The sequence below is a fragment of the Bactrocera oleae genome, chromosome X, assembly GCF_042242935.1.
Source record: "Bactrocera oleae isolate idBacOlea1 chromosome X, idBacOlea1, whole genome shotgun sequence".
Classification (NCBI taxonomy): Eukaryota; Metazoa; Arthropoda; class Insecta; order Diptera; family Tephritidae; genus Bactrocera; species Bactrocera oleae.
Window position 1 is genome coordinate 18,884,937 of NC_091541.1, and position 22,344 is coordinate 18,907,280.

Here is a 22,344-nt window from a genome sequence, read left to right on the forward strand (position 1 = left end):
TTCAGGTACCTCAAGCACAAGAGGCACCTGTCCCTCCATTAGATGATGGTGAGTTGGGTCCATATATTTGGAGCCTCATGATGGACTCTCTGCTTGGACAGCTCGAGCCCTTCTGTAAATGTTGTGCACATACGGACGACCTTCTCCTCCTGGTTGAAGGTCGATCGCGATTAAAGTTAGAGCGGGCGGGAGGACAATTTTTAGAAATTGTAAATAGTTGGGGTTTAGCTGTGGGGGTTGACATATCGATGAAAAAAATGGAAAAAATGCTGCTTAAGGGAAGATTGTCGTCGGTTCGTCCACCGATTGCCCGGGTCAATGGGGTCAGCATCAGGTATATGACGCAAGTCAATTTGGGGCCTTGGACGCCGTGCTGTTCGCACCGTATATCGTGGTGTATTTGTGGCTTGTGTCACTTATGGAGACGCAATATGGTGGGAGTCAGCGATGACGGTCTCTGGTCGCCGAAAACTCCTCTCGGTGCAACGTTGCATGATACTTGCATGTTGGCCTGTATGTCGCACCGTTTCAACGGATGCGAAGCAGGTTTTGTTAGGTGCACCCCCTATTGACTTGATTGTCATACAGCGCGCTGTTGCATTCAGCTTAAGAAGGGGCTTTAGTGTGTTATTGCTGCGGTTTGACTGGATTTCCGATGAGGGTGTGGAGAGGGAGGGATATCTAGGGAGCGAGAGGCTTATAGATGATAGGGTCAAGAGTAGGTGGCAAGACCGTTGGGACAATAGCCTTAACGGTCGGGTGACTTATGAATACATCCGCGAAATTAGGTTTGTTGAGAGTTACCCAGAGTTAAGATTCTGTCTGAGTCTGGGTTTCTGTTTACGAAGCATGGGCCTCTGAATGCATTTTTGCATCAGAGGAACCTTTCTGGTTTGTGTGGGGCGCCATGTGAAGACTCGGTTCACTTGATCGCGGAGTACCCGATGTACTTGGCCTTTAGGGATCTCGGGGGTATGGAGATTAGCTGGACTGACGGACATTTAGATGTTAGCGGTGTGATCTCCACAAGTCAGAATGCCGAACTCTTAGGGTCGTTTGCGCGTAAATTACTTAGGCGGTGAAGGCTTTTATCTGGGAATTAGGGTAAGCTTCTTGTGTGAAAGGTGTGTGCGTGTAATGTGCGTATGGGGTCTAATCCCTGGTTACCAACTGGTAGTAGCTTCGAGCCCTTGGACCTGCTCATGCACACTGGCCCTTCGGGGAGTATCGTTGTAGCTGTGGTTGATACTCAAATGCGGGAAGATTTGACGTTTAGTCAGTTGAATGTGGAGTTGCATTGCAACCGGGTGCCGAACCCAAACTACAACAGAGGTTTTGGAAAGGCCTCGAACCCTACCAAGGTGGTTAGCGTGTCCACTCTACACTACCAATCGGTACTGAAAAATGCCTAGCATTTTCAGGGCGCTAATCAACGAATTGATTTGATCCGCTGTGCTTTTGAGCGCTGTGGGATAAGGCTATCGTCAGCAGGTACCCACGTAAAGCACACCGGACTTTGAACATACTCGTCCATAAATTAACTGAATAAATATAATTCTTGAACATTTTGACGACGGCTGTGGCATATCAAACAGCTGATGTACACAATTTCAATGTTGCCGTACTAAAACCTTTCACATCAATGAAATTTAAATATTTTGTTCAAAGTGAAATTGGCTGTGCAAAAAAGAATTAATTTATTTTAAGTTATTAATTTTCATATATTAGCGCTTTTAAATGCTTCTGTTAGTAAAATAGCATTAGATTTGCTAAAACCTTGAATAATTTTACATTTCACATATTAGTGGCAACACTACAGCTGATCGTTTACGTCAGCAAAACTAGAATTTTTTTTAATTAGCGACTGCGACAACTGCAATCCTGCTGCCGTAAACTCGTGCTGTTGTCTAAAAAAAATGGATATCCCACGAAATATTTATTTTAATTTTTGCCATTGCCATACACTTCAATTACGGTTGTATGAATATAAATTTTGCGTTTGTTAATTATTACTTTTAGGTTTTTCTTGAAGTATTGTTTACTTTTATATAAAACTCAATAAATTTGGTATAGCGAACTAATTTCGTTAGTTGAGCAAGTCCGCCATTCCCGGCTACCAAAAATCGCACGCACGAGTAATTCGCATTAGGAATAATCGCGAAGGTCAACTCAGCCGAAGTGCAATAGCCAAACCTCGCCCCGGAGGAACCGCCTTCATGATCACGGTAATCTCTACGCCAGGTAAGTATGCTTTGTTTAGCACACAAGCAGTCTCTTGTATTACAACTTGTTTAAAGGAACTGAGAATTCCACAGTTACAAGATATTAATAGAATAGCGGAACGAAAATTTTAGGGGTGATTCAGAATTTCTTGCTCCGCTGCGCTAAACGCGGTTGAACGAATTAAAGCGCATTTTGCTGGTAGGTATGTATGTATGTATGTGATGCTTCACTCACTAAGTCATCAACACTTGCTGCGTAGCTATCTCTCTCTCTTTCTTTCTATTTGCTCAATAGTAGATGCGTCCTACACCTAACCACTGAGCGAGTTAAGGCACAAACAGTCGCCGACGCAAAACCGTGTCCCGAATCAGCTGATACGACCTACAAGTATCTTATGAGAGCGCAATGTATATGATCAGTCACCACCGCTTCTATCGTCCGCTTCAATAGACCGTACGGTAGGATATACGCGAAAATTGGATTTCTCCTGTAGAAAAGAGTGAGCTCAGAGTGAGAGAGCAATCTCTTGCAACGCAGGGTTGATAATCTCGATATTTTGTAGTAATAAAAAAATGAACTTTAACATATTTGAAATATTCTTAAAATAACTTAAAATCACAGTCGAATACACTTATTTATAGATAGGTAAACTATTTTTAATAGTTGGATTTGGTTTTGAGCTTTTACATTAAGAAAAATTATAACTAAAAAAAATAAATGTGTGAGAAATCGTGTATACAAATAGAACAATGGCAACATTGGTAAAATGAAAAAAAAAACGAAGAACTGATTTCTGCGTTGCAATTACGGGCACAACTTTTGAAAAATTTGGGTTGATACGGGTAGTAAGTACGGGATGTCGGTGACTGTTTGGTCTATTAGGGTGGGGAGTATCAATGAACTTAGTAGAAAAGCTAAAAAAATAATTGATAATGTTACGAAATATTGTGCTTTAAGTGAAAAAATAATTATCACCCAAATAATCCCCACAGACAAACTAATTCAGGAAATTCTGGTCAAAATCATCAATATCGTAATAATAACGGTTACGGTAATTCTGCACGGCAACCTGTACAGAAAGGCACTCTGCAATCAAGACGCTCAAATTGCCCAACACCCATGGAGGTCAGTGTCAGCTATGAGCACAACAAAGGAAACAAATAACAACGAGGCATTTTTTACCAATTAGCCTCGGAAAATCAAAATTAAATTTAAATTTCACTTACTATATTTAATAAGAAATGGAGTGTTTTAGTAGACCCAGGCTCCACCACAAGCATAATGAAAAGAGCCAGTTTCGAAGAGTATAATTTACCAGTTTTAGAGAAAAATAAAACAATAATTAGTACACTGAATAGAGAAATAAGGGCGTTAAAGAAAGAGTTAAGATACCACGCCCATTAGAATTTAGATGCCCTCAAAATTCCAGAATGCAATGGTCAAAAATGGATTTTACTGGTATCAAGCCATACGACCTTATACTGGGGGAATACTTTTATATTTCAAAATGTGAAAACGATAAACATTGAAAACAAAGAAATGGCATTAAGCAATGGTGTCTAGTTTTCATTCCATACGAAAATTTTGCAGGAGCAAGCTTATTCGTTGGAAGAAAGTAAAGTTAGTAACATTCAAGTCGACTATTTAAACGCAGAAGAAAGGACCAAACTCAAAAAAATATGAAAAGCTAATTTACAAAGAACAACAACGGATCAGCAAATTAATTCCCGAATTTACAGATTGCCCCCCACACATGCGGAAGAGGCGGGAAGGTAAATTGAAGAAATAGAAAAGAAACAAATAATACGAAAAAGTCGAAGCAAATACAACTCACCAATAATAATTGTGCCAAAGAAATCAGATAGTTTCGGCATAAACAAATTTCGATTAGTGGTTGATTACAGGAGGTTAAACCAAATTACTGGTGACAATAAATATCCCCTGCCAAATATTGATGGAATTTTAGATAAATTGTTCAAAGCACAGTACTTTAGCATCATAGATCTTGCGAAAGGTTACCATCAGGCATCAGGACATAGAGAAAGCGGCTTTTGTGACTCCATCAGGCCTGTATGAATACGTCAGGATGCCTTTTGGGCTTCAAAATTCTCCATCCACTTTTCAGAGATTAATGAACGACATCCTAAGGGAACATATTAATAAAACATGTGTAGTCTATCTAGATGGCATATTAATATTTTCCACGTCACTAGAAGAACACATACATTCACTAGGATAATTTCTTTCAAAGCTTCAGGAAAATAACCTACCAATCCAAGCAAATAAGTGTAGTTTTTTAAAAAGAGAAACCTAATTTGTGGGCCACGTTTAGACAAATGACGACATTAAGCCCAACCCGGAAAAAAATTTAGCCATACAATTTACATTACCAATTCCAACAACAGAAAGGCAATTAATAGGGTTTTAGAGAACACAGGCTATTATAGAAAGTTTTTTAAATATTACTCTAGAATAGCTGACCCAATGATAAACTATTTAAAGAAAGATAACAAAATAAATCCGAGAGATCCTCAATATATAGCCATCTTTGAAAATTTAAAAAGCATTAACTCATCACATCCAATTTTTAAATTTCCTGAATATGACAAAACATTTACAATTACTATGCAAGCGATTACGCTATTTGGGCTGTTCTTTCACAGCAATTTTATACACATATATATGTATGTTCAATTTACTGTTTTATCAGTATTTTGATATACAGTTAATTATAAAAACAACCCAACAGATCTTAAGTAAAAAAAAAAAACAGTAAGGCATTTTGCGAGATAACTGAAAACCTAAAAAAATAAAAAATACGATACCTGCCTATACGATTTTTTGTGTCTCCAAACACACCGTAATATTCTTCAAAAAAAAAATATTCCTATTCGCAAACTTTCCAGCGATACCGTTTGGTCTAGTAAAGCGACAAACATGATCGCTTACAACAAATAAGCAAAGGTCAACAAATAAAATTTAATAAGTATTTAGTAATATAATATATATATGGTACATATTGAAAAAATACATACAATACATATGTGCATATACAATACCCACGATATATTTACGTTGTTGTTGTTGGAAGACTTTTTGCACAGTCCCAGTTTAGTACCCTATTTTTTGCCGGCTGGGCTGCATTGTTGAGCGCGCCTTTGCCATACACTGATGGGGGGAATTATACAGTTTAACTGCCAGGGGGCGTATGTCGTAATGCGTGAGTGTATGACTGAGCGAAGGTGCGCCATTGCCTTATTTCCGGAGCCCTACGCCACCATTGGACTCGCCACTTGCGAGTAGTAGCCCATTTATCCTAGGGCTGGATGCGAATGCCTCGTCTTCGATGTGGTTTAGTAAGCTATCCCGGCATACGTCTGGATATCAAAGCCACAGTCGAGGCAATGCATTAAGTGAATGGGTGGTGGCTAAAAACCTCTACATTGTGAATGAGCCGGGTGAATGGTACACGTTTGATGGGCCTAGAGGCATGAGTGACATTGACGTGACGCTTATGAATCAGGCAGATAATGCGTTCGCTGCTGGATGGAGGTTAAGGGAGGGTGTGGATTGAGTGATTATAATTTTATCCAAATAAAGGTTACTCCCAAATCCCCTCCCTCGCTGGATGAGAGTCCATTGCGACGATGGCGTACCTCTGGTATCGACTGGAACCAATATGGACAATACGTCAGGGAAGCGGCATTAGGTATACCGCTTAGAGTGTTGAGGATTTAGGGGTTGACGAGCAAACTGCTCGTCTTTATGAGGTAGTGCGGGGGTGAACAAGAGGTTGCTTAGGAAGTGTGAAAGTTTTATGGTTAGGAAAATCAAATGGTGGACGCGTGAATTAACTTCGAAGAGGGGGACTGTCAGGCGATTAAGGCGAAAGTTTCAACGCGCTCGACGGTCCAATTCTGACAGGCGGTCCCAGCTTAGGTATGAGTTTAGTTGTACGATTAGGGAGTATAAAAAAATGTTGGTTAAAATTAAAAAAAAGGAGTGGAGAAATTTTGTGGGTGAGAATAGGGACGACCCGTGGGGTCAGGTCTATAGGATCTGCCGGGGTCGTAAGCTGGAGGACATCTCCTCTTTTCGCGTTGGTGACACTATGTTATGAAAGTGGAGTGAGTGCGGCTTTGTGTGGAGCGTTCATTCCTAGGGCGGAGGTTCAGGTACCTCAAGCACAAGAGGCACCTGTCCCTCCATTAGATGATGGTGAGTTGGGTCCATATATTTGGAGCCTCATGATGGACTCTCTGCTTGGACAGCTCGAGCCCTTCTGTAAATGTTGTGCACATACGGACGACCTTCTCCTCCTGGTTGAAGGTCGATCGCGATTAAAGTTAGAGCGGGCGGGAGGACAATTTTTAGAAATTGTAAATAGTTGGGGTTTAGCTGTGGGGGTTGACATATCGATGAAAAAAATGGAAAAAATGCTGCTTAAGGGAAGATTGTCGTCGGTTCGTCCACCGATTGCCCGGGTCAATGGGGTCAGCATCAGGTATATGACGCAAGTCAATTTGGGGCCTTGGACGCCGTGCTGTTCGCACCGTATATCGTGGTGTATTTGTGGCTTGTGTCACTTATGGAGACGCAATATGGTGGGAGTCAGCGATGACGGTCTCTGGTCGCCGAAAACTCCTCTCGGTGCAACGTTGCATGATACTTGCATGTTGGCCTGTATGTCGCACCGTTTCAACGGATGCGAAGCAGGTTTTGTTAGGTGCACCCCCTATTGACTTGATTGTCATACAGCGCGCTGTTGCATTCAGCTTAAGAAGGGGCTTTAGTGTGTTATTGCTGCGGTTTGACTGGATTTCCGATGAGGGTGTGGAGAGGGAGGGATATCTAGGGAGCGAGAGGCTTATAGATGATAGGGTCAAGAGTAGGTGGCAAGACCGTTGGGACAATAGCCTTAACGGTCGGGTGACTTATGAATACATCCGCGAAATTAGGTTTGTTGAGAGTTACCCAGAGTTAAGATTCTGTCTGAGTCTGGGTTTCTGTTTACGAAGCATGGGCCTCTGAATGCATTTTTGCATCAGAGGAACCTTTCTGGTTTGTGTGGGGCGCCATGTGAAGACTCGGTTCACTTGATCGCGGAGTACCCGATGTACTTGGCCTTTAGGGATCTCGGGGGTATGGAGATTAGCTGGACTGACGGACATTTAGATGTTAGCGGTGTGATCTCCACAAGTCAGAATGCCGAACTCTTAGGGTCGTTTGCGCGTAAATTACTTAGGCGGTGAAGGCTTTTATCTGGGAATTAGGGTAAGCTTCTTGTGTGAAAGGTGTGTGCGTGTAATGTGCGTATGGGGTCTAATCCCTGGTTACCAACTGGTAGTAGCTTCGAGCCCTTGGACCTGCTCATGCACACTGGCCCTTCGGGGAGTATCGTTGTAGCTGTGGTTGATACTCAAATGCGGGAAGATTTGACGTTTTGTCAGTTGAATGTGGAGTTGCATTGCAACCGGGTGCCGAACCCAAACTACAACAGAGGTTTTGGAAAGGCCTCGAACCCTACCAAGGTGGTTAGCGTGTCCACTCTACACTACCAATCGGTACTGAAAAATGCCTAGCATTTTCAGGGCGCTAATCAACGAATTGATTTGATCCGCTGTGCTTTTGAGCGCTGTGGGATAAGGCTATCGTCAGCAGGTACCCACGTAAAGCACACCGGACTTTGAACATACTCGTCCATAAATTAACTGAATAAATATAATTCTTGAACATTTTGACGACGGCTGTGGCATATCAAACAGCTGATGTACACAATTTCAATGTTGCCGTACTAAAACCTTTCACATCAATGAAATTTAAATATTTTGTTCAAAGTGAAATTGGCTGTGCAAAAAAGAATTAATTTATTTTAAGTTATTAATTTTCATATATTAGCGCTTTTAAATGCTTCTGTTAGTAAAATAGCATTAGATTTGCTAAAACCTTGAATAATTTTACATTTCACATATTAGTGGCAACACTACAGCTGATCGTTTACGTCAGCAAAACTAGAAATGGTTTTAATTAGCGACTGCGACAACTGCAATCCTGCTGCCGTAAACTCGTGCTGTTGTCTAAAAAAAATGGATATCCCACGAAATATTTATTTTAATTTTTGCCATTGCCATACACTTCAATTACGGTTGTATGAATATAAATTTTGCGTTTGTTAATTATTACTTTTAGGTTTTTCTTGAAGTATTGTTTACTTTTATATAAAACTCAATAAATTTGGTATAGCGAACTAATTTCGTTAGTTGAGCAAGTCCGCCATTCCCGGCTACCAAAAATCGCACGCACGAGTAATTCGCATTAGGAATAATCGCGAAGGTCAACTCAGCCGAAGTGCAATAGCCAAACCTCGCCCCGGAGGAACCGCCTTCATGATCACGGTAATCTCTACGCCAGGTAAGTATGCTTTGTTTAGCACACAAGCAGTCTCTTGTATTACAACTTGTTTAAAGGAACTGAGAATTCCACAGTTACAAGATATTAATAGAATAGCGGAACGAAAATTTTAGGGGTGATTCAGAATTTCTTGCTCCGCTGCGCTAAACGCGGTTGAACGAATTAAAGCGCATTTTGCTGGTAGGTATGTATGTATGTATGTGATGCTTCACTCACTAAGTCATCAACACTTGCTGCGTAGCTATCTCTCTCTCTTTCTTTCTATTTGCTCAATAGTAGATGCGTCCTACACCTAACCACTGAGCGAGTTAAGGCACAAACAGTCGCCGACGTAAAACCGTGTCCCGAATCAGCTGATACGACCTACAAGTATCTTATGAGAGCGCAATGTATATGATCAGTCACCACCGCTTCTATCGTCCGCTTCAATAGACCGTACGGTAGGATATACGCGAAAATTGGATTTCTCCTGTAGAAAAGAGTGAGCTCAGAGTGAGAGAGCAATCTCTTGCAACGCAGGGTTGATAATCTCGATATTTTGTAGTAATAAAAAAATGAACTTTAACATATTTGAAATATTCTTAAAATAACTTAAAATCACAGTCGAATACACTTATTTATAGATAGGTAAACTATTTTTAATAGTTGGATTTGGTTTTGAGCTTTTACATTATGAAAAATTATAACTAAAAAAAATAAATGTGTGAGAAATCGTGTATACAAATAGAACAATGGCAACATTGGTAAAATGAAAAAAAAAACGAAGAACTGATTTCTGCGTTGCAATTACGGGCACAACTTTTGAAAAATTTGGTTTGATACGGGTAGTAAGTACGGGATGTCGGTGACTGTTTGGTCTATTAGGGTGGGGAGTATCAATGAACTTAGTAGAAAAGCTAAAAAAATAATTGATAATGTTACGAAATATTGTGCTTTAAGTGACAAAATAATTATCACCCAAATAATCCCCACAGACAAACTAATTCAGGAAATTCTGGTCAAAATCATCAATATCGTAATAATAACGGTTACGGTAATTCTGCACGGCAACCTGTACAGAAAGGCACTCTGCAATCAAGACGCTCAAATTGCCCAACACCCATGGAGGTCAGTGTCAGCTATGAGCACAACAAAGGAAACAAATAACAACGAGGCATTTTTTACCAATTAGCCTCGGAAAATCAAAATTAAATTTAAATTTCACTTACTATATTTAATAAGAAATGGAGTGTTTTAGTAGACCCAGGCTCCACCACAAGCATAATGAAAAGAGCCAGTTTCGAAGAGTATAATTTACCAGTTTTAGAGAAAAATAAAACAATAATTAGTACACTGAATAGAGAAATAAGGGCGTTAAAGAAAGAGTTAAGATACCACGCCCATTAGAATTTAGATGCCCTCAAAATTCCAGAATGCAATGGTCAAAAATGGATTTTACTGGTATCAAGCCATACGACCTTATACTGGGGGAATACTTTTATATTTCAAAATGTGAAAACGATAAACATTGAAAACAAAGAAATGGCATTAAGCAATGGTGTCTAGTTTTCATTCCATACGAAAATTTTGCAGGAGCAAGCTTATTCGTTGGAAGAAAGTAAAGTTAGTAACATTCAAGTCGACTATTTAAACGCAGAAGAAAGGACCAAACTCAAAAAAATATGAAAAGCTAATTTACAAAGAACAACAACGGATCAGCAAATTAATTCCCGAATTTACAGATTGCCCCCCACACATGCGGAAGAGGCGGGAAGGTAAATTGAAGAAATAGAAAAGAAACAAATAATACGAAAAAGTCGAAGCAAATACAACTCACCAATAATAATTGTGCCAAAGAAATCAGATAGTTTCGGCATAAACAAATTTCGATTAGTGGTTGATTACAGGAGGTTAAACCAAATTACTGGTGACAATAAATATCCCCTGCCAAATATTGATGGAATTTTAGATAAATTGTTCAAAGCACAGTACTTTAGCATCATAGATCTTGCGAAAGGTTACCATCAGGCATCAGGACATAGAGAAAGCGGCTTTTGTGACTCCATCAGGCCTGTATGAATACGTCAGGATGCCTTTTGGGCTTCAAAATTCTCCATCCACTTTTCAGAGATTAATGAACGACATCCTAAGGGAACATATTAATAAAACATGTGTAGTCTATCTAGATGGCATATTAATATTTTCCACGTCACTAGAAGAACACATACATTCACTAGGATAATTTCTTTCAAAGCTTCAGGAAAATAACCTACCAATCCAAGCAAATAAGTGTAGTTTTTTAAAAAGAGAAACCTAATTTGTGGGCCACGTTTAGACAAATGACGACATTAAGCCCAACCCGGAAAAAAATTTAGCCATACAATTTACATTACCAATTCCAACAACAGAAAGGCAATTAATAGGGTTTTAGAGAACACAGGCTATTATAGAAAGTTTTTTAAATATTACTCTAGAATAGCTGACCCAATGATAAACTATTTAAAGAAAGATAACAAAATAAATCCGAGAGATCCTCAATATATAGCCATCTTTGAAAATTTAAAAAGCATTAACTCATCACATCCAATTTTTAAATTTCCTGAATATGACAAAACATTTACAATTACTATGCAAGCGATTACGCTATTTGGGCTGTTCTTTCACAGCAATTTTATACACATATATATGTATGTTCAATTTACTGTTTTATCAGTATTTTGATATACAGTTAATTATAAAAACAACCCAACAGATCTTAAGTAAAAAAAAAAAACAGTAAGGCATTTTGCGAGATAACTGAAAACCTAAAAAAATAAAAAATACGATACCTGCCTATACGATTTTTTGTGTCTCCAAACACACCGTAATATTCTTCAAAAAAAAAATATTCCTATTCGCAAACTTTCCAGCGATACCGTTTGGTCTAGTAAAGCGACAAACATGATCGCTTACAACAAATAAGCAAAGGTCAACAAATAAAATTTAATAAGTATTTAGTAATATAATATATATATGGTACATATTGAAAAAATACATACAATACATATGTGCATATACAATACCCACGATATATTTACGTTGTTGTTGTTGGAAGACTTTTTGCACAGTCCCAGTTTAGTACCCTATTTTTTGCCGGCTGGGCTGCATTGTTGAGCGCGCCTTTGCCATACACTGATGGGGGGAATTATACAGTTTAACTGCCAGGGGGCGTATGTCGTAATGCGTGAGTGTATGACTGAGCGAAGGTGCGCCATTGCCTTATTTCCGGAGCCCTACGCCACCATTGGACTCGCCACTTGCGAGTAGTAGCCCATTTATCCTAGGGCTGGATGCGAATGCCTCGTCTTCGATGTGGTTTAGTAAGCTATCCCGGCATACGTCTGGATATCAAAGCCACAGTCGAGGCAATGCATTAAGTGAATGGGTGGTGGCTAAAAACCTCTACATTGTGAATGAGCCGGGTGAATGGTACACGTTTGATGGGCCTAGAGGCATGAGTGACATTGACGTGACGCTTATGAATCAGGCAGATAATGCGTTCGCTGCTGGATGGAGGTTAAGGGAGGGTGTGGATTGAGTGATTATAATTTTATCCAAATAAAGGTTACTCCCAAATCCCCTCCCTCGCTGGATGAGAGTCCATTGCGACGATGGCGTACCTCTGGTATCGACTGGAACCAATATGGACAATACGTCAGGGAAGCGGCATTAGGTATACCGCTTAGAGTGTTGAGGATTTAGGGGTTGACGAGCAAACTGCTCGTCTTTATGAGGTAGTGCGGGGGTGAACAAGAGGTTGCTTAGGAAGTGTGAAAGTTTTATGGTTAGGAAAATCAAATGGTGGACGCGTGAATTAACTTCGAAGAGGGGGACTGTCAGGCGATTAAGGCGAAAGTTTCAACGCGCTCGACGGTCCAATTCTGACAGGCGGTCCCAGCTTAGGTATGAGTTTAGTTGTACGATTAGGGAGTATAAAAAAATGTTGGTTAAAATTAAAAAAAAGGAGTGGAGAAATTTTGTGGGTGAGAATAGGGACGACCCGTGGGGTCAGGTCTATAGGATCTGCCGGGGTCGTAAGCTGGAGGACATCTCCTCTTTTCGCGTTGGTGACACTATGTTATGAAAGTGGAGTGAGTGCGGCTTTGTGTGGAGCGTTCATTCCTAGGGCGGAGGTTCAGGTACCTCAAGCACAAGAGGCACCTGTCCCTCCATTAGATGATGGTGAGTTGGGTCCATATATTTGGAGCCTCATGATGGACTCTCTGCTTGGACAGCTCGAGCCCTTCTGTAAATGTTGTGCACATACGGACGACCTTCTCCTCCTGGTTGAAGGTCGATCGCGATTAAAGTTAGAGCGGGCGGGAGGACAATTTTTAGAAATTGTAAATAGTTGGGGTTTAGCTGTGGGGGTTGACATATCGATGAAAAAAATGGAAAAAATGCTGCTTAAGGGAAGATTGTCGTCGGTTCGTCCACCGATTGCCCGGGTCAATGGGGTCAGCATCAGGTATATGACGCAAGTCAATTTGGGGCCTTGGACGCCGTGCTGTTCGCACCGTATATCGTGGTGTATTTGTGGCTTGTGTCACTTATGGAGACGCAATATGGTGGGAGTCAGCGATGACGGTCTCTGGTCGCCGAAAACTCCTCTCGGTGCAACGTTGCATGATACTTGCATGTTGGCCTGTATGTCGCACCGTTTCAACGGATGCGAAGCAGGTTTTGTTAGGTGCACCCCCTATTGACTTGATTGTCATACAGCGCGCTGTTGCATTCAGCTTAAGAAGGGGCTTTAGTGTGTTATTGCTGCGGTTTGACTGGATTTCCGATGAGGGTGTGGAGAGGGAGGGATATCTAGGGAGCGAGAGGCTTATAGATGATAGGGTCAAGAGTAGGTGGCAAGACCGTTGGGACAATAGCCTTAACGGTCGGGTGACTTATGAATACATCCGCGAAATTAGGTTTGTTGAGAGTTACCCAGAGTTAAGATTCTGTCTGAGTCTGGGTTTCTGTTTACGAAGCATGGGCCTCTGAATGCATTTTTGCATCAGAGGAACCTTTCTGGTTTGTGTGGGGCGCCATGTGAAGACTCGGTTCACTTGATCGCGGAGTGCCCGATGTACTTGGCCTTTAGGGATCTCGGGGGTATGGAGATTAGCTGGACTGACGGACATTTAGATGTTAGCGGTGTGATCTCCACAAGTCAGAATGCCGAACTCTTAGGGTCGTTTGCGCGTAAATTACTTAGGCGGTGAAGGCTTTTATCTGGGAATTAGGGTAAGCTTCTTGTGTGAAAGGTGTGTGCGTGTAATGTGCGTATGGGGTCTAATCCCTGGTTACCAACTGGTAGTAGCTTCGAGCCCTTGGACCTGCTCATGCACACTGGCCCTTCGGGGAGTATCGTTGTAGCTGTGGTTGATACTCAAATGCGGGAAGATTTGACGTTTTGTCAGTTGAATGTGGAGTTGCATTGCAACCGGGTGCCGAACCCAAACTACAACAGAGGTTTTGGAAAGGCCTCGAACCCTACCAAGGTGGTTAGCGTGTCCACTCTACACTACCAATCGGTACTGAAAAATGCCTAGCATTTTCAGGGCGCTAATCAACGAATTGATTTGATCCGCTGTGCTTTTGAGCGCTGTGGGATAAGGCTATCGTCAGCAGGTACCCACGTAAAGCACACCGGACTTTGAACATACTCGTCCATAAATTAACTGAATAAATATAATTCTTGAACATTTTGACGACGGCTGTGGCATATCAAACAGCTGATGTACACAATTTCAATGTTGCCGTACTAAAACCTTTCACATCAATGAAATTTAAATATTTTGTTCAAAGTGAAATTGGCTGTGCAAAAAAGAATTAATTTATTTTAAGTTATTAATTTTCATATATTAGCGCTTTTAAATGCTTCTGTTAGTAAAATAGCATTAGATTTGCTAAAACCTTGAATAATTTTACATTTCACATATTAGTGGCAACACTACAGCTGATCGTTTACGTCAGCAAAACTAGAAATGGTTTTAATTAGCGACTGCGACAACTGCAATCCTGCTGCCGTAAACTCGTGCTGTTGTCTAAAAAAAATGGATATCCCACGAAATATTTATTTTAATTTTTGCCATTGCCATACACTTCAATTACGGTTGTATGAATATAAATTTTGCGTTTGTTAATTATTACTTTTAGGTTTTTCTTGAAGTATTGTTTACTTTTATATAAAACTCAATAAATTTGGTATAGCGAACTAATTTCGTTAGTTGAGCAAGTCCGCCATTCCCGGCTACCAAAAATCGCACGCACGAGTAATTCCCATTAGGAATAATCGCGAAGGTCAACTCAGCCGAAGTGCAATAGCCAAACCTCGCCCCGGAGGAACCGCCTTCATGATCACGGTAATCTCTACGCCAGGTAAGTATGCTTTGTTTAGCACACAAGCAGTCTCTTGTATTACAACTTGTTTAAAGGAACTGAGAATTCCACAGTTACAAGATATTAATAGAATAGCGGAACGAAAATTTTAGGGGTGATTCAGAATTTCTTGCTCCGCTGCGCTAAACGCGGTTGAACGAATTAAAGCGCATTTTGCTGGTAGGTATGTATGTATGTATGTGATGCTTCACTCACTAAGTCATCAACACTTGCTGCGTAGCTATCTCTCTCTCTTTCTTTCTATTTGCTCAATAGTAGATGCGTCCTACACCTAACCACTGAGCGAGTTAAGGCACAAACAGTCGCCGACGCAAAACCGTGTCCCGAATCAGCTGATACGACCTACAAGTATCTTATGAGAGCGCAATGTATATGATCAGTCACCACCGCTTCTATCGTCCGCTTCAATAGACCGTACGGTAGGATATACGCGAAAATTGGATTTCTCCTGTAGAAAAGAGTGAGCTCAGAGTGAGAGAGCAATCTCTTGCAACGCAGGGTTGATAATCTCGATATTTTGTAGTAATAAAAAAATGAACTTTAACATATTTGAAATATTCTTAAAATAACTTAAAATCACAGTCGAATACACTTATTTATAGATAGGTAAACTATTTTTAATAGTTGGATTTGGTTTTGAGCTTTTACATTATGAAAAATTATAACTAAAAAAAATAAATGTGTGAGAAATCGTGTATACAAATAGAACAATGGCAACATTGGTAATATGAAAAAAAAACGAAGAACTGATTTCTGCGTTGCAATTACGTGCACAACTTTTGAAAAATTTGGTTTGATACGGGTAGTAAGTACGGGATGTCGGTGACTGTTTGGTCTATTAGGGTGGGGAGTATCAATGAACTTAGTAGAAAAGCTAAAAAAATAATTGATAATGTTACGAAATATTGTGCTTTAAGTGACAAAATAATTATCACCCAAATAATCCCCACAGACAAACTAATTCAGGAAATTCTGGTCAAAATCATCAATATCGTAATAATAACGGTTACGGTAATTCTGCACGGCAACCTGTACAGAAAGGCACTCTGCAATCAAGACGCTCAAATTGCCCAACACCCATGGAGGTCAGTGTCAGCTATGAGCACAACAAAGGAAACAAATAACAACGAGGCATTTTTTACCAATTAGCCTCGGAAAATCAAAATTAAATTTAAATTTCACTTACTATATTTAATAAGAAATGGAGTGTTTTAGTAGACCCAGGCTCCACCACAAGCATAATGAAAAGAGCCAGTTTCGAAGAGTATAATTTACCAGTTTTAGAGAAAAATAAAACAATAATTAGTACACTGAATAGAGAAATAAGGGCGTTAAAGAAAGAGTTAAGATACCACGCCCATTAGAATTTAGATGCCCTCAAAATTCCAGAATGCAATGGTCAAAAATGGATTTTACTGGTATCAAGCCATACGACCTTATACTGGGGGAATACTTTTATATTTCAAAATGTGAAAACGATAAACATTGAAAACAAAGAAATGGCATTAAGCAATGGTGTCTAGTTTTCATTCCATACGAAAATTTTGCAGGAGCAAGCTTATTCGTTGGAAGAAAGTAAAGTTAGTAACATTCAAGTCGACTATTTAAACGCAGAAGAAAGGACCAAACTCAAAAAAATATGAAAAGCTAATTTACAAAGAACAACAACGGATCAGCAAATTAATTCCCGAATTTACAGATTGCCCCCCACACATGCGGAAGAGGCGGGAAGGTAAATTGAAGAAATAGAAAAGAAACAAATAATACGAAAAAGTCGAAGCAAATACAACTCACCAATAATAATTGTGCCAAAGAAATCAGATAGTTTCGGCATAAACAAATTTCGATTAGTGGTTGATTACAGGAGATTAAACCAAATTACTGGTGACAATAAATATCCCCTGCCAAATATTGAGGGAATTTTAGATAAATTGTTCAAAGCACAGTACTTTAGCATCATAGATCTTGCGAAAGGTTACCATCAGGCATCAGGACATAGAGAAAGCGGCTTTTGTGACTCCATCAGGCCTGTATGAATACGTCAGGATGCCTTTTGGGCTTCAAAATTCTCCATCCACTTTTCAGAGATTAATGAACGACATCCTAAGGGAACATATTAATAAAACATGTGTAGTCTATCTAGATGGCATATTAATATTTTCCACGTCACTAGAAGAACACATACATTCACTAGGATAATTTCTTTCAAAGCTTCAGGAAAATAACCTACCAATCCAAGCAAATAAGTGTAGTTTTTTAAAAAGAGAAACCTAATTTGTGGGCCACGTTTAGAGAAATGACGACATTAAGCCCAACCCGGAAAAAAATTTAGCCATACAATTTACATTACCAATTCCAACAACAGAAAGGCAATTAATAGGGTTTTAGAGAACACAGACTATTATAGAAAGTTTTTTAAATATTACTCTAGAATAGCTGACCCAGTGATAAAATATTTAAAGAAAGATAACAAAATAAATCCGAGAGATCCTCAATATATAGCCATCTTTGAAAATTTAAAAAGCATTAACTCATCACATCCAATTTTAAAATTTCCTGAATATGACAAAACATTTACAATTACTATGCAAGCGATTACGCTATTTGGGCTGTTCTTTCACAGCAATTTTATACACATATATATGTATGTTCAATTTACTGTTTTATCAGTATTTTGATATACAGTTAATTATAAAAACAACCCAACAGATCTTATGTAAAAAAAAAAACAGTAAGGCATTTTGCGAGATAACTGAAAACCTAAAAAAATAAAAAATACGATACCTGCCTATACGATTTTTTGTGTCTCCAAACACACCGTAAAATTCTTCAAAAAAAAAATATTCTTATTCGCAAACTTTCCAGCGATACCGTTTGGTCTAGTAAAGCGACAAACATGATCGCTTACAACAAATAAGCAAAGGTCAACAAATAAAATTTAATAAGTATTTAGTAATATAATATATATATGGTACATATTGAAAAAATACATACAATACATATGTGCATATACAATACCCACGATATATTTACGTTGTTGTTGTTGGAAGACTTTTTGCACAGTCCCAGTTTAGTACCCTATTTTTTGCCGGCTGGGCTGCATTGTTGAGCGCGCCTTTGCCATACACTGATGGGGGGAATTATACAGTTTAACTGCCAGGGGGCGTATGTCGTAATGCGTGAGTGTATGACTGAGCGAAGGTGCGCCATTGCCTTATTTCCGGAGCCCTACGCCACCATTGGACTCGCCACTTGCGAGTAGTAGCCCATTTATCCTAGGGCTGGATGCGAATGCCTCGTCTTCGATGTGGTTTAGTAAGCTATCCCGGCATACGTCTGGATATCAAAGCCACAGTCGCACGCACGAGTAATTCGCATTAGGAATAATCGCGAAGGTCAACTCAGCCGAAGTGCAATAGCCAAACCTCGACCCGGAGGAACCGCCTTCATGATCACGGTAGTCTCTACGCCAGGTAAGTATGCTTTGTTTAGCACACAAGCAGTCTCTTGTATTACAACTTGTTTAAAGTAACTGAGAATTCCACAGTTACAAGATATTAATAGAATAGCGGAACGAAAATTTTAGGGGTGATTCAGAATTTCTTGCTCCGCTGCGCTAAACGCGGTTGAACGAATTAAAGCGCATTTTGCTGGTAGGTATGTATGTATGTATGTGATGCTTCACTCACTAAGTCATCAACACTTGCTGCGTAGCTATCTCTCTCTCTTTCTTTCTATTTGCTCAATAGTAGATGCGTCCTACACCTAACCACTGAGCGAGTTAAGGCACAAACAGTCGCCGACGCAAAACCGTGTCCCGAATCAGCTGATACGACCTACAAGTATCTTATGAGAGCGCAATGTATATGATCAGTCACCACCGCTTCTATCGTCCGCTTCAATAGACCGTACGGTAGGATATACGCGAAAATTGGATTTCTCCTGTAGAAAAGAGTGAGCTCAGAGTGAGAGAGCAATCTCTTGCAACGCAGGGTTGATAATCTCGATATTTTGTAGTAATAAAAAAATGAACTTTAACATATTTGAAATATTCTTAAAATAACTTAAAATCACAGTCGAATACACTTATTTATAGATAGGTAAACTATTTTTAATAGTTGGATTTGGTTTTGAGCTTTTACATTATGAAAAATTATAACTAAAAAAAATAAATGTGTGAGAAATCGTGTATACAAATAGAACAATGGCAACATTGGTAAAATGAAAAAAAAACGAAGAACTGATTTCTGCGTTGCAATTACGGGCACAACTTTTGAAAAATTTGGTTTGATACGGGTAGTAAGTACGGGATGTCGGTGACTGTTTGGTCTATTAGGGTGGGGAGTATCAATGAACTTAGTAGAAAAGCTAAAAAAATAATTGATAATGTTACGAAATATTGTGCTTTAAGTGAGTCAGGAAACATAATGAAAGAAATATTTAGTTCGGGACGATACTCCCAAAAAAATACAAACTTTTCAGGACAAAATAATTATCACCCAAATAATCCCCACAGACAAACTAATTCAGGAAATTCTGGTCAAAATCATCAATATCGTAATAATAACGGTTACGGTAATTCTGCACGGCAACCTGTACAGAAAGGCACTCTGCAATCAAGACGCTCAAATTGCCCAACACCCATGGAGGTCAGTGTCAGCTATGAGCACAACAAAGGAAACAAATAACAACGAGGCATTTTTTACCAATTAGCCTCGGAAAATCAAAATTAAATTTAAATTTCACTTACTATATTTAATAAGAAATGGAGTGTTTTAGTAGACCCAGGCTCCACCACAAGCATAATGAAAAGAGCCAGTTTCGAAGAGTATAATTTACCAGTTTTAGAGAAAAATAAAACAATAATTAGTACACTGAATAGAGAAATAAGGGCGTTAAAGAAAGAGTTAAGATACCACGCCCATTAGAATTTAGATGCCCTCAAAATTCCAGAATGCAATGGTCAAAAATGGATTTTACTGGTATCAAGCCATACGACCTTATACTGGGGGAATACTTTTATATTTCAAAATGTGAAAACGATAAACATTGAAAACAAAGAAATGGCATTAAGCAATGGTGTCTAGTTTTCATTCCATACGAAAATTTTGCAGGAGCAAGCTTATTCGTTGGAAGAAAGTAAAGTTAGTAACATTCAAGTCGACTATTTAAACGCAGAAGAAAGGACCAAACTCAAAAAAATATGAAAAGCTAATTTACAAAGAACAACAACGGATCAGCAAATTAATTCCCGAATTTACAGATTGCCCCCCACACATGCGGAAGAGGCGGGAAGGTAAATTGAAGAAATAGAAAAGAAACAAATAATACGAAAAAGTCGAAGCAAATACAACTCACCAATAATAATTGTGCCAAAGAAATCAGATAGTTTCGGCATAAACAAATTTCGATTAGTGGTTGATTACAGGAGGTTAAACCAAATTACTGGTGACAATAAATATCCCCTGCCAAATATTGATGGAATTTTAGATAAATTGTTCAAAGCACAGTACTTTAGCATCATAGATCTTGCGAAAGGTTACCATCAGGCATCAGGACATAGAGAAAGCGGCTTTTGTGACTCCATCAGGCCTGTATGAATACGTCAGGATGCCTTTTGGGCTTCAAAATTCTCCATCCACTTTTCAGAGATTAATGAACGACATCCTAAGGGAACATATTAATAAAACATGTGTAGTCTATCTAGATGGCATATTAATATTTTCCACGTCACTAGAAGAACACATACATTCACTAGGATAATTTCTTTCAAAGCTTCAGGAAAATAACCTACCAATCCAAGCAAATAAGTGTAGTTTTTTAAAAAGAGAAACCTAATTTGTGGGCCACGTTTAGAGAAATGACGACATTAAGCCCAACCCGGAAAAAAATTTAGCCATACAATTTACATTACCAATTCCAACAACAGAAAGGCAATTAATAGGGTTTTAGAGAACACAGACTATTATAGAAAGTTTTTTAAATATTACTCTAGAATAGCTGACCCAGTGATAAAATATTTAAAGAAAGATAACAAAATAAATCCGAGAGATCCTCAATATGTAGCCATCTTTGAAAATTTAAAAAGCATTAACTTATCACATCCAATTTTAAAATTTCCTGAATATGACAAAACATTTACAATTACTATGCAAGCGATTACGCTATTTGGGCTGTTCTTTCACAGCAATTTTATACACATATATATGTATGTTCAATTTACTGTTTTATCAGTATTTTGATATACAGTTAATTATAAAAACAACCCAACAGATCTTAAGTAAAAAAAAAAAACAGTAAGGCATTTTGCGAGATAACTGAAAACCTAAAAAAATAAAAAATACGATACCTGCCTATACGATTTTTTGTGTCTCCAAACACACCGTAATATTCTTCAAAAAAAAAATATTCCTATTCGCAAACTTTCCAGCGATACCGTTTGGTCTAGTAAAGCGACAAACATGATCGCTTACAACAAATAAGCAAAGGTCAACAAATAAAATTTAATAAGTATTTAGTAATATAATATATATATGGTACATATTGAAAAAATACATACAATACATATGTGCATATACAATACCCACGATATATTTACGTTGTTGTTGTTGGAAGACTTTTTGCACAGTCCCAGTTTAGTACCCTATTTTTTGCCGGCTGGGCTGCATTGTTGAGCGCGCCTTTGCCATACACTGATGGGGGGAATTATACAGTTTAACTGCCAGGGGGCGTATGTCGTAATGCGTGAGTGTATGACTGAGCGAAGGTGCGCCATTGCCTTATTTCCGGAGCCCTACGCCACCATTGGACTCGCCACTTGCGAGTAGTAGCCCATTTATCCTAGGGCTGGATGCGAATGCCTCGTCTTCGATGTGGTTTAGTAAGCTATCCCGGCATACGTCTGGATATCAAAGCCACAGTCGCACGCACGAGTAATTCGCATTAGGAATAATCGCGAAGGTCAACTCAGCCGAAGTGCAATAGCCAAACCTCGCCCCGGAGGAACCGCCTTCATGATCACGGTAATCTCTACGCCAGGTAAGTATGCTTTGTTTAGCACACAAGCAGTCTCTTGTATTACAACTTGTTTAAAGTAACTGAGAATTCCACAGTTACAAGATATTAATAGAATAGCGGAACGAAAATTTTAGGGGTGATTCAGAATTTCTTGCTCCGCTGCGCTAAACGCGGTTGAACGAATTAAAGCGCATTTTGCTGGTAGGTATGTATGTATGTATGTGATGCTTCACTCACTAAGTCATCAACATTTGCTGCGTAGCTATCTCTCTCTCTTTC

The 22,344-nt window shown here is 39.2% G+C and overlaps 2 non-coding genes and 3 pseudogenes across 2 annotated transcripts; all 5 read right to left on the reverse strand.

The window, feature by feature from the left end:
• Positions 1–2,094: 2,094 nt before the first annotated feature.
• On the reverse strand, positions 2,095–2,249 carry LOC138858224 (U1 spliceosomal RNA; annotated as a pseudogene).
• Positions 2,250–8,487: 6,238 nt separating this feature from the next.
• On the reverse strand, positions 8,488–8,642 carry LOC138858225 (U1 spliceosomal RNA; annotated as a pseudogene).
• Positions 8,643–14,880: 6,238 nt separating this feature from the next.
• Positions 14,881–15,035, reverse strand: LOC138858226 (U1 spliceosomal RNA; annotated as a pseudogene).
• Positions 15,036–18,367: 3,332 nt separating this feature from the next.
• LOC138858229 (U1 spliceosomal RNA) lies at positions 18,368–18,529 on the reverse strand. The gene has a single exon (XR_011397424.1). It is a non-coding gene; the product is annotated as a U1 spliceosomal RNA (small nuclear RNA).
• Positions 18,530–21,932: 3,403 nt separating this feature from the next.
• On the reverse strand, positions 21,933–22,094 carry LOC118682693 (U1 spliceosomal RNA). Its single transcript, XR_011397423.1, has one exon. It is a non-coding gene; the product is annotated as a U1 spliceosomal RNA (small nuclear RNA).
• Between the last annotated feature and the right edge of the window lie 250 nt (positions 22,095–22,344).